This window comes from Scophthalmus maximus, chromosome 9 (assembly GCF_022379125.1).
Source record: "Scophthalmus maximus strain ysfricsl-2021 chromosome 9, ASM2237912v1, whole genome shotgun sequence".
Lineage (NCBI taxonomy): Eukaryota > Metazoa > Chordata > Actinopteri > Pleuronectiformes > Scophthalmidae > Scophthalmus > Scophthalmus maximus.
In genome coordinates, this window is record NC_061523.1 from 22,909,400 (window position 1) to 22,920,073 (window position 10,674).

The following is a 10,674-nucleotide window of genomic DNA, read 5'->3' on the forward strand; positions in this document are numbered from 1 at the left end:
ACAAGTCTTATTACTGAGCACGTCGAGTCACCTGCTCAAGCGCAAAGATAAGATACTCCTTTTAAATCATAAATCCCCTCCACACACACACACACACCCTAAGAATGCATTCCTCCCCCACAGTGAATGTCGTTGCGCAATCTTAACTGTACTGAAACGAGTGCGGAGATATTTACAAGAGTCACTTTGATCAGATAAACTCCGACTGTTATGGTGATTTTGCAGCAGAGCAAACATCCGGACCGAGCGAGGACGCTGGTGGGATGGTAAATACAGACCTGGTAATGCTCCCATACCCTCAACACACACACACACACACACACACACACACACACACACAACACAACACAAAATAACACACACACAACACAACATAACACACACACACACAACACAACACACACAACACACCACACACAACACAACATAACACACACACAACACACACACAACATAACATAACACACACACAACACAACACACAACACAACATAACACACACACAACACAACATAACACACACACAACACAACACAACACACACACAACATAACATAACACACACACAACACAACACACACAACACACACAACACAACACAACATAACATAACATAACACACACACAACACACACACACAACACAACATAACACAACACACACACAACATAATACAACACACACACAACACAACACACACACAGAACACAACACACACACACACACATACAAACACACACACAGACACACACACACACACACACAACACAACACAACACAACACACACACGCACACACAACACATAGTTCCTTCTGATGATATCTTTGGAATTTTCAATTAGACCCGTAATTATGTGGTTCCGTCACCGAAAGCTCGACTTGAGCCGTGTGATTTCCTCTCGTCTGCCAAATAATGTCTCGCCTACACAAATCCAAACAACAAAACTCTCACCTGTGTATAAAAAAGATATATATATATATAGTCATCTTTGCAGTAGTTGTTTACTGTCTACTGTACGTGACGTCTAGTCTCAGTTTTGCGTTTGGAGGCTTCCAGAAGCAGAAGTTTGTTTCCTCCTCGAGATGCGAGGCTGCTCTCAGCGGGATCTGTGAAAGTTGTTTATTGTGAAAAACGTAATCTGACGCGACGAGAGGAAATTAACCTCAGGTTTTATTGCGGTATGTACAGTAACAGTGGGGGGGGGGGGGGGGGGCTTGTGGTATCTGATGGCCAGCAGGTCCTCCGGCCGAGGACCGCTGAGAACTAAATGAAGTCTGTTGAGTCATTTTATATTTATTGACCTGGAAGTCGCCTCACTTGGTTTGGTTTAGTTTGGCTTTGCCCGTGAGTCCAAATGAACCTTTTACCACCCACTACAGTACATAGAACCACGAAGGGCTGCTAGTGCTATGAGGAGTTGCACGAGTATTATTGTAGGCATGGGTGGATTATGACAGAACGGCTTCCTGGGCACAGACATGTCAAAGGTCAAAGGTCAAAGGCCACACACACACACACACACACACACACACACACACACACACACACACACACACACACACACACACACACACACACACACACACACACACACACACACACACACAGTTAACCCTACTTTTGCATCGCCAATCATTTTAAATCACAATGTGCGAGTCGCTGCAGCCATTTTGCATCTCCGTAATAAATCAGAACCCACATTTTGCGTCTCTCTGCGGTTGTTTCCCTTTTTCTTTCTCATCCGTTCGGTCATTTCGAGTCTCCTCGCGTCTACTATCTCGGCCTGACGACACAGCGTGCAGGTTGATCCGGCGGATCAGTTTATGACAAACATCCGTGGACTGTACAGCGAAGAGCCGATTGGCTGCCGCGGAATCGTCCCGGTCGTAAAGTCGTATCTGAGAGTTCCAAAGTTCACTGTCTGCAGGTGGTTCTGTTAAATGACAAGCATGACCTTCTTTCCCCCACTGTTTGCACAAGTCGTTCAACGTGTATCCTCTGTTCTCCGCGGTTGATCCTAGACCCAGCTGAGCGAAACGGCGGGATCGGCTTCATAACCTGCGCGACAACACGCTGTAATTGACAATTATGAAATAAGAGAGAGTAAATATGAGTGGAGGTGAACGGGGGAAGGTAAAGGACTAATGTTCAATCATCAGCATTCTTTTTTCCAATGAAGATATTTAAAATACTCTATGAATAAATATTTAAACCTGGTGTTCGTATATAAAACAGAATCTTAATCTTCTGCCTACATCTTTTTTTTTTTAGTTTGTATTAGCTATTTCATGTTGTGTTACTATATTGTGTTGTTTTCTATTGCTCTATTTTTGGGGCGGAGTTGTCACATTTTCCTTAAACGTGCGACTTTTTACAAGTTACCAATTAATCTGTCAAATTAAAAAATCTAGTAACAGTCACCTTTTAATTATTAGGACAAGGTGAAGAGGCCAGTTTAACGCTGATATACCAAAGAGAAAAACCATGTCATTCTAACTGTACAAAACAAAACCCAACAAGTTTTGCTCTAAAAATTCATTATAATTTTTAGTGTCCTTTATTTTATTGATTTTTTTTTAAAACTATTCCAGTCATATGTATATAAAGAATCACCACTGTTAGGAATAGCGCCCATAGACTCTTACATAACCTTGTGTCCTTCACCTCACATTATCTTTTTCCTGGCGAATAATGCTAGAAAAGCAAAGAATGTGTTTTGTTGAATCACACGGGAGGATTCTATTTTGACAACAAACGAACGTCCTCCAGTTGCTGAGGGAAGTGTGTTGTATCCGAAAACGCTGAGCCCTGTGAAATGTCTAAACACAGTTATCGGCGTCTACGTGTTTGCGATAACAGAACCCGAAGTGGAGCAAACGCGCCGATAGCGGTGAGTGGCTGCGAAATCCACGGCAGATAGGATGAGTAAAAATATCCCGGGCCGTGACTCCTCGTTTCCAGGCAGCGAGGGAGATAGGACGAGTTATTTATGTGTCCTGCTGGTCAGTGCCCTCATGGTGGCCTGTACAGTACGCTACAGAAACAGGCGTGTGATCGTCGAGACGTGTCAGTCACGATGAGTCATGTTGGTCATATTGTCAACTGTTGAAAACTTACGGTAAAAATCTTTAAAAAAAAAGAAGAAATTATTAGTCATGATAATAAAACATCCACCTCAGAAGCGACTGAGCCCCGTTCAAAAACTACAAACCTGCGAAATACATCGAGCGTTGAACCCAGACAGAGTCAACTTTAAAAATCATCGGTATGAAAGTAGGATGGAAAACCAGTCGCTGCAATATTCATGACTAAATCATATTTTATTCAGTGCTTCCAAGCACAAATAAATCAATCTATCCTGCAGCGACTTCGGGAAACAAACTCAAACTTTGCCGAGAGGCCGAGTTCAGGTCTGGTTCACTCTGTCCGACAAGTTACCACAAATATTTCCTGAGATCCGGAACGTGTCCATAAGTCCTTTTAGTGATGAAAAATGAAAAAGGATCAACTTATTTTAACATGCTCAAAAGATGAGGGGGTCAACAACAAAATGTGACCTACTCACCCGCTCACAGGTGAACTGGTGGGACAGATTAAGTTTCTTGAATTGAATTGAATTATTGCCCCTTAAATGTGTCGCATGAATTTGGGACATGCCAACAGTATGTGACGTGTAAAAGTAGTTGTTTTTTTTTTGCCATGTATTTAACAATTCAACTGTTTCAATGTTTTACAGTATCTGGCAAATGTGGACAACATTAGCTTAGAATAACTAAATATCTCAATATCCCTCTCTGTGATATCTGGGACGGGACGAGGTGTGCCCTTCAGGGACCACCGAGACTTTTGTGTGCGAAAATAAAAACCGGTCCCTGAGGCGACGGTGCTCGAGACCAAGTCGGAGTCACCGCGATGCCGCGCGGCGTCTCCTGCAGCGAGACATGGGATCATCATCATCATCTCCACGCCGTCTGTAGGTGAGACAACACCGTCCTGTCCAGGCATGTTGTAAATTGTTGTTTTTAGTTTGTTTTTTTTACACGTACAAAAAAAACCTACAGGCACACGTGTCAAAGTCCCCAGACGCGAACGCTCATCGCAGGAGCTCGCGTGTGCGGCCCGTCGCCGCCAGAGCGACTCGTGTGCAGATGCACAGCTGTTCGCCGCCGGAGTCAGAGGATGATGTCATTGTAATGAGTAGAGGGACTGAAATAGTCAAGACGATCTACCTGCCAGTGTTTCCACGAGACAAAGGCTGGGACACAACAGCTGCTATCCTTACATCACCGGGTGAGGAAGCATATCGGAACAAGTTCGAATAAATTATTACAAATCTATCATTTTTTTCATGGTTTTCATAGGTAATTATACTTTTCCGATTTTTTCAGTTGGCTGGGATTGGCTCCATTGGCCCCTTGACCCTCAAAGAATAGCCAGTATAGATAATGGATGGATGGATTTGCTCTACCAATCAGGAGATATCATTAATATTTGGTTAGGACATTGTTGCCAACATTATTTAGCAACAAAACCTAATGATACCAAGGAATAGAGTTTTCTGATTAGAAACTGCTACAGAATAATAAATCCATACGACTTCTTCATTATATATTTGTTGAAATTGTAACGTCAAAATGGTTTGATGACATTTTTCAGATCTATTCAATGAAGATGCAGTGTTTCACAGTGTCCAGCTAATAGTCGAGCGTTGAACCCAGACAGAGTCAACTTTAAAAATCATCGGTATGAAAGTAGGATGGAAAACCAGTCGCTGCAATATTCATGACTAGGTAAAAACAATTCTGCGTGGGGTTAAAGGTTCCAAGGTTAAAGGGGTCTGGAAGAAACTAATTTAGTTTTAAACTGTTCAAACTTGCATCAAGGTCTTATAGTTAAAAAAAGAAAGAAAAGGAAATGGATAACTTCAGAATGTCAAAAACACATTGCTCTCCTTGTTTAACCAGGCGGCTGACCACCGTGAAGAAGAGGAGTCGGGGGAAACAAATCCAAGACAAACACGGAGTTCTTGTGTCCACAGCAGGAGCCTCGTCCTCCTCACGAGACGGTAAACCCACGGAGAATCAGACATGTGCAGAACAGTAGGTTACTATTAATAAATCTCCCGACTCCTGTGGGAAAACAGATCCTCTGGTGGCCTCACCGGGCCGCGTCCCTCCGTCCCTCATCGCTCAACCCCTTACAATTCACGAGGCCTTTGTTTTCATTAAAGAGCGGCTGCCCGCCAGTCAGGAGGACCTGGAAGAGAGAGTTTCATTATTGGCCCCGAGATTCGTGGTCGGCACATGGCCCCTTACGTAAGTCTCAGCTCGCAGCCATCCGCCCACTCACCCGCTTCCCCCCGTCTGGGAACGAGGAATCAAATTCACATTGAGCTGAGAGACGGGGAATCGTCCTGCCGAGCATTTACAATGAACTGCACTGTGACAGAGACGTGAGGAATGAGACGTTCTCAAGCTCACACACGTGACCATAACATTTAGACCATAGTTGATAAGCAAACAATATACCTGGAGACAAACTATGGCTGGGTTAGTTTACAAGGCTAATTAGTCTTAGCGAACCTAGCTAACTTTAAAGTTGTTTTTCAGACATGACCTCCAGACAATGTCCAGAAATTTTTCCGGAGTTTGTCATTAAAATGAACGCAGCTGGAGATTTGTTCAGGTCAGACGCATTCACAGCAGCAGGAACATTTCAGGAATGTTGGTGGGTTAGCAAACAATATACCTGGACACAAACTACGGCTAGGTTAGCTTACAAGACTTATTAGTTAGCTAGGTTGGGTTACAAGACTTATTAGTTAGCTAGGTTAGCTTACAATACTTATTAGTTAGGTAGGTTAGCTTACAAGACTTATTAGTTAGCTAGGTTAGCTTACAAGACTTATTAGTTAGCTAGGTTGGGTTACAAGACGTATTAGTTAGCCAGATTAGCTAACAAGACTTATTAGTTAGCTTACAAGACTTATTAGTTAGGTAGGTTAGCTTACAAGACTTATTAGTTAGCTAGGTTAGCTTACAATACTTATTAGTTAGCCAGATTAGCTAACAAGACTTATTAGTTAGCTTACACGACTTATTAGTTAGCCAGATTAGCTAACAAGACTTATTAGTTAGCTAGGTTAGCTAACAAGACTTATTAGTTAGCTAGGTTAGCTAACAAGGCTTTTCTAGTTAGCTAGGTTAGCCAACAAGACGTATTAGTTAGCTAGGTTAGCTAACAAGAATAATTATTCTTAGCTAACCTAGCTCACTTTAAAGTTGTTTTCAGACATTTTCCAGAGTTTGCCTTTTAAAAGAACGCAGCAGGAGATTTGTCCAGGTCAGACGCGTTCACTACAGTCGGAACATTTCTAGAGGATTCAGTCCTGCTGAATAGTCACATGGGCTCAATTGGACATTTTCTGGACATCTTACCAGGGGGCTGGCTGGCACGAAAAAAAGTTCTGTAAAATGTCTGGACTTCAGTGCATATGTCTGAAAGCTTATTAAGAGTATACAGACGTGCTAGCCATATGTAGCTCACTGTGCTAGTTTAGCATGTTTTCACGCTAAAATTCAGAAATGGAAAAGCCCAGAGAGTATTGCTTATGCTAATGTTATGTTTCAGCAATTAACCAGGAAATCTGTAGCTCCCTGGCTGCAAAGCATCTGTTTTCATAGCCAAACCGGTATGACACCATCTGCGGGTATATTTTTTAGCATGGTTACCCCCACTGGGACGGGAACCCTCGACCACGGTAGCATAAGCACCACGTTGAGCCCGTGAAGGAATATGAACGGAGACACGGAGAGATTTCTATCTGGACATTCTTCTTTTCCGTTACTCAGACGGGGCCTTTCGCAAAGGAAGTCCAGAAGACGTTTTCAAACTGCCAGAAAGGGGGAAGCCAAGACTTGACAGCAGGAAACGACTTCCCGACTCGGCTCGGGGATCCAACCAATAGAGGAAGCAGTACGTTGCTTCGAGGAGCCTTACGTAACTGGGTGGATTCATACATTCCACGTCAAAACACTGGGGGGCCCTCAGTAGGTAAAAGACTCGTGGGGAGGGGTTGGGACCGAGACCCGACTGGGTACCACGGGGCCAAACACAACAGTCCAGAGCAATAGACTGAAGAGCTGTATAAAAGGTTTAAAAGGAGCTGTGAGAGAGCTCCTCTCAATCCACTGAGCTCCAAAAACAAAGGCGGTCGAGCCAACAATTTGTCCCCCTGACGCAGCTTTAAAACGCAATAAATCCTCAGGGGAAGTGTTTGACGCCTCCGTTTTACAAATTCCTTTCAAGCGTTGTCGGAACAATGTAAATGAACAGCATCGTTTGAACCCCGACACACAACTCGTCACTGGCTCAGTGGCACTTTTAAGTCTGATCTCTGAAAAGGTACGAGACCAAAGGACGGTAGCGAGGGAGTGGAAGTTATTCATACGCGTTTGATATTTGAGTAAAGGGGGAATAAAGGCTGGGTTTTTAGCCCCTAAGCCGATTTTTTGTGTGCGCAAAAGATCAGTTTTCCTTGTTTCAAGTAGAAAACACCAGACGGATGTACCAGCCACATTAAGCCACTTGAATTCAACACCAATATTTTTGTTTCTCTGTCACAGTGGCAGAAACGGAGCTATTCCATGACGGCCTCGGGAGTTGATGAACCTTCAGAACGAAAGGCTTGGTGTTTCATCTTGTACAAGGAAAACTGAGCTTTGGCAAAAATAAAACGAGGCATGGTCGTTCTGTGGCGGTGCGGGGCTGAGAAAACAACCTTTATCCGCCTCCAACCATCTCTGGGACAACTGGTTGTGAATGCCAGTGTGGTCAATACCACAGTTCACATACAGTCATTATCCCGTATCTATGTTTATTTCATCAGACGACGTCACCATTGTATGATAATGATATGATCAGCAGCTTGGGACTGACGTGATTGTTCAGCTTTCATAACACTTTGTGTTAAGGTCATGTTGAAAGCTTCTGTGAATTAAACTTTAAGGCAATTCAACAAAGTTTGTATTATTCAAAATTTGGACGCCTATTGATACTTTTTTACTGCAGACAAATATCGGTTTCTAATATCGGTTCTTGGCCCCTTAGATTAGTAACAGTCGATATCGGTATCCGCGGTATAAACTCCAGTAGGATCATTAAGATCTGATCCAGAAGATGTGGAAGTTGTTATGATGCGTGAAGTTCATGAACTTCTCAAGTTCCTCATCCATCCATCTGGATGAAAGAAAAACACTCCAGCCAGTTATTAGACTGCTGGTGTGTGTGTGTGTGTGTGTGTGTGTGTGTGTGTGTGTGTGTGTGTGTGTGTGCTCGTTCTCTCTGAAGTCGTTCTACATGTGGTTCAAGTTGAGGACTGTCTGAGGAGAAACGCTCATCAAAATAAACTCAGCCTGCACGGTTCTCCTCCTCCTCCTCCTCCTTATCCTCCTCTTCTTCTTCTTCTTCTTCTTTCCCCCCGACAGCTGAAGAGTCCGGTCAGGAGGAGGCAGAGCGACGGGGATCCGAGGGGTCGGGCGTGTTGTTGTGTCAAGCTGTTGGAAAAGCTGAACAAACAAACAGCGTTTGTTCATCACACGGTGATAAAGGGACGCGATGAGAGCCTGAAAACATTAACGCCGCTTTCGCAGCCGGGTGTTATGAAAGCGGGGCTTTTGTGTGCGCTCATGGAAACGGCGACTTTTTTCTGGGGTTCAAGCGCGAGTGATTCCACCCTCCAACCAAATAAATCTCCTGAATGTGGACAAAACATGGAAACCGCATTTCTGCATCTCTCACACTGTCGGCCGGAGAACCGCAAGGCATGAAAAAAACAACACAAGGCACATGAGGCTCCTCGTCTGGCCTCAGACTCAAATATGTTCCCTCGCCGCCGACTACAAAAGGAGGTTTTCTCTCTCTCTCTCTCTCTCTCTCTGTTTTGACTGTGACTATATCTGAAGTAGAACACGGTGCAACAATACCCCAGTGTTTGCTTACAGGAGCGACACAGAAACTGCTTTCGAGTGAAGCCAAGTGCGCCCACCCCGAAGAAACTCCCACGGGCGGCGCGTCGCGGGCAGATAACCTCCCGAGTGCACGAGACCAGAACTGCGCGTGTGTCCGACAATTCGTTTAGATTTCACAGAGGGGAAAGGGAAGAAGTGGAAGCGAAGGTGCAGGGGTGTGGTGTTCCTCCTCTTCTTCCAACGGCTGTCTTGAATAGAAACTGAACATTCAGAATATGTACCTCCACCCTGCTGCTGCTTTTTTCTGGCTGGAATATTAACCCTTTTCTCCCCTGTGACTTTTACATTTACAACCATTCATACAGATTATAATAAAATAAAAGAAAACCTTGTGTCTATTCCCCTGTCTGGATTGCGCACTAGAATACAGACTTGGTATTATGGATTTCTTCCCATTTCTGGATGCACACGCCAAGATTAACATTCCTTGGCTCCTCATAATAATCCAGGGGTCACGTTTGTTCCCTTCTAACTGGTAAAAGTTGTTTTTTGGGGGGGTCCTTGATTATTTTACCTGAAAGTATCTTGTGGTAGAATCTCTATCTCTATCTAGACTTGGCCAAGCTGACAACATTGAATAGTTAAAAGGACTTCAACTGGCAGCAGAAACTGAATGACATTGTCGAAGACAGTTTCTAGGGTGGATGGGTCAAACCTGGCCGATTCCCTATCCGCTTTAAAAAAGGTCAGAAGTTGAGCTGTCGGTACACGCCATCCAATGTGTGCACATACAGATAATAAAAAAAAGGAAAAATCTGTTTTATGAATCCCTAATCACAATGCTAGCTTACTCTGCAGCTGCATACGTGAATAATAATGTGCAATAACTGACATGAGATCAGTGGAAGCTGAGTGAAGGGGGGCTTGACGAGCAAAGCATACTCATCTGTGGCTAGCGATAGCTAAGTCACTACGCGGCTGGTAGTCAACCGAGTTTGGAACTAGAGAAACTAGCGATGGAACCATAAACTCCTCAGGACAATTCTTACTGACGTTACGAATCATGAGATGTAGAGTCATTTTCCCATAGACTTGCATAGAAACAGACAGTTTTTTGCAACCGGTGGAGTCGCCCTCTGCTGGTCATTCCAGAGAATACTGGCTTCAGGCACTTCCACTGTTGACTTCACTCTCCGGAAGCAGGAGACTACGTCCATTTTCATATACCGCCTATGATGCCAACAGGCCACATCAGGTGATTCTGAGATTGGAGGAGAGACACCGTCCTCCACTCACGTGAGAGTTTAACGCTTCATCTGGTCGAGCGCTGCTCGTCCTGACGGCACGCGACCAAATGGCTCGGGAGGTGAAACATCCAGCTGCGTGAGGAAACTGTGACTTCACGATGGTAAATAAGTCAAAGGGGGCCTGTGGTAGGACGGAAAGTTGGACCAGAGTTCTGGCAGCGGGGCGGGGGTGATGAAGCGAGGGCGATGGGGGTTGGACCGTTGGAAGTGGGTGTACGATGGGCTGGACCAGTTACATCAGGAGTTTAAATATAGCAGGCAGCACAGCACTCACTTGTTTGTTGGGTGAAACCCCCGCCCCCCCCCCCCCCAGAATGGCGGAAACTCAAACGTGTGCTGGTTAACAGATTTGGAACGCAAAGAAAATCTCAAACATCTGACGTCACATAGAAATGTG

At 44.4% G+C, this 10,674-nt stretch overlaps 1 long non-coding RNA gene across 1 annotated transcript; it reads left to right on the forward strand.

Moving 5' to 3' along the window:
* Window positions 1-1,770: 1,770 nt before the first annotated feature.
* LOC118319957 lies at window positions 1,771-10,389 on the forward strand. The gene is made up of 4 exons (XR_007031492.1): window positions 1,771-3,978; window positions 4,063-4,291; window positions 4,966-5,066; window positions 8,488-10,389. It is a non-coding gene; the product is annotated as an uncharacterized LOC118319957 (long non-coding RNA).
* Window positions 10,390-10,674: the final 285 nt, after the last annotated feature.